A 3083-nucleotide genomic window follows, 5' to 3' on the forward strand; every position below is an offset into this window, starting at 1 on the left:
AAGGAGGGTTGTTTTTGGCCGTATACCTGCCGCTGCTAGTTATGAGGAGTTTTTGGGAGGTCCCGCACGGCGAGGAGGGAAAAGACAAGGCACTGGGGAAGGAGAGTCGGCGGCGGGAGTGGTCGTGGGGAGAATGGCGGGAGGGAGGATGGTGGCGGCAAAACGGGCGGGCTTAGGCGCACTTCTAGAGGTCCGATCCCATAAATTTACGCTTCGGACGTTCGAATTCGTGGGCCCTTACGGACTTTCTCCGATCGTTTGGTTAAAAAAAGAAATACCTTTTGCTCGCCGTTTCTTTCTCTCCTCTCTATAAGGTCCGTTGTCCAGCCCTCTTTTGGGAAGTGCCCTGGGAAAATATGGTTTGCCATGGGTAAATCACTTCTGTTCTGTTGGTCTTTGAAGTGTAGGCCACAAGAAACTAGAATTATATATTGTAAAAATCTTTAGTTTCTTGCAAGGGACGGGAGGTATTGAAAATTAACTTCTTCGTATGTGGCATTCTAAAAGCGTGTTGCTTTTCTGGTTTTGCCCAGAAAAAAAAACTAAATACCCTATTTGATTAATTTTAAACCACCTATTTTCTATGATTGGTATTTATTTGACAGAAAAATGCACTTTTAATATATAAGCAGGCTTACAAAGAAATCAAATGTCATACGAGGATTTCTGTTAGTAGAATTAAGCTTAGAGTTACTATGCCTTTTTTTCAATTGTAAGTCGATGAGAAGAAACAGAGCCGAGGGACACATTTACTGAGTAGGAAACACGGAGAGGAAAGAAACAGTTGATTATCTATGTACTTTTTAATGGGTAATAAATCATAAACGCGAAGCAGATAGTTAATTTTTTTTGTCGGATCGTGCTAATAGATATTGTATTGGATTGTAATATTCTATGGAAACTCTCCATCATGTTTCCGAGAATTCGCATACTGCAAAATTGTCTTATTCTCATCCTAATGGTTTGAATTTATTCAACTGTTTCAGGCTTCACTTCGTGGAAGTATTTATTCTCCATAATCAAAAGACTTGGTACTTTCCCGCAGATTTGTATTATTAGTTACAACGCGTTTCACCGACTTGCGGCATCATCAGGTACAAATTTTCAAATTTCAAGTTTCACCTTCACCCCTCTCAGGCCCTTCCACCCCCTCCCCACCCCCACTCTGTCCTGGGCGTATATATTCCCGCACTGTTTGTTAAGAAAATGTGTACCTGATGATGCCTCAAGCCGGTGAAACGCGTTGAACCTTATAATAAAAATCTGTGGAAAGTACAAAATATTTTTAGCATGGATAATGGTTTGAAATTAAATTCTCTGGTTTCAGTTAAAAATGTAATTAAAGACGAGGACAAATTAGAAAGCTCCGACCGTTTCTCAGCCATCTCTCATACATCTCTCAAAATTCATCTGGAAACAGTTGGAAAAAGTAAATACATAGGCATGCCATATTTATCATATCATGTAAATTTGCCCCTGGTTTTGATGAGCATTTGCTGGACCTGGAAGGCTATTTTACGGATATTACTTGTTAACTGACTTGTGTTTTGGAGAAACAGGCCATGAGGCTCTCAAGTGTTGGCCTCGTTTCTGACGCTGTTCTCTTAGGATTTATTGTATTTGACATTGAAAAATCATAATTTGAATGCTCTTTTAATAATTTGATGAATTTGACAAATTCTTCTTGAACAGTCTAGCGAAATTAAGAAATACAACGGAGTAATAAAAATGGTGAATCAGTTTTTATCAGTGCATTCCATCTCCTTCACTGAACCCACAACGACGGGGTCAATTAGGCTGTAAATCAGTATTTTGTTAGCATGAATTTCTATTATCAGATGCCATTTTCAAGTAGGATGCTATTTTCACCACCGATTTGGAATATGAAAGAATACGGTGTTTGTGACATAAAGGTCTTCACAGCACTGGACAGGATGTGATAGATCAACCGCAATGCCATCATAGTGAATAGATAGTAACAATTAAGCATAATACCATTCCCGTTCTGCAGACGCCAACCCGAATCATTTTCTCATTCCGTAACATAAAACTGCAATGTGCGTTTCCGCTGAACTGACTCGCAATATTAACGGATCACCATTGCAGCAATCCTGCTTAACACATTAGGTATGATCAGCAGCATGTGGGTGAACTTGAGTTGCGCTTTGATATTCTAATAGCAGGGATGAGTTCTTATTTGAAAATGCACGAAGTGTGACCCTGTGAAATTGCGAATATTTTGAGTTCTGCAAAAGAGCCATGCAAACCGTGTATTTCTATCACGTTTAGTGTTCTCTCAGGCCAGATTCATGGGGAGTAATCTATTTGATACACGTCCAAATTTTTTTCTATTACTATTAATTTTTTAAAAAATTATTGACTTTGTTTATTTTTAACTGTACACGTTTAAGTATGTAATTGGTCCGGTAATTCAGTAGTTTTTTCATTAATCATCTGCAATATAGCACCTCCATTACCACCTTTCTACGCTATAATTCCAACTTATCGATCCCTCATTCGTTTTATCATAAAAGAATGAATTTATGAGCCTACGCATAAATAACATTAAACATGGATTCTAAAATGCATAATTTCTAGAGAATGTTTAACTTTAACATGAGACGTTTCAGTGTACGTAGTTTATCTTAGCTATTGCAGATTTAAATCAAGACATCACTGCATTTGTGTCTAAATCTACCACATTTGTGTTTTTTTACGGACGTATTCATAAGTAAGACAGTGAAAGCTGGACAAAAATACCTCCTGAATTGGCAGCGCACAAGAACTCCGAAATGGTGATATCTTTTCAAACTGAGCTAAACAGATAGCTACCTTCTTAGAAATAAATAGGACGGTTCAGTATCTTGTTATTAGCGTGAGAAGGTAATGATAGGGAGCACAGCGATGGCTTTTATAATGAACCACGAATAGCATCACTCCACAGCACGCACTGATTTTCACCGTCTCTCTCTCTCTCTTTTACGAAACAACTCGGTGGGCGGTATTAATAAGTGCACTGCGATGCGTGGTAATTGCGTTGCGTGGGTCTCATTTATTATGTCTTGCTCTTTCAAAGTAAAAAT

This window comes from Hetaerina americana, unplaced genomic scaffold, assembly GCF_022747635.1.
Source record: "Hetaerina americana unplaced genomic scaffold, ioHetAmer1.1.p SCAF_127, whole genome shotgun sequence".
NCBI lineage: Eukaryota > Metazoa > Arthropoda > Insecta > Odonata > Calopterygidae > Hetaerina > Hetaerina americana.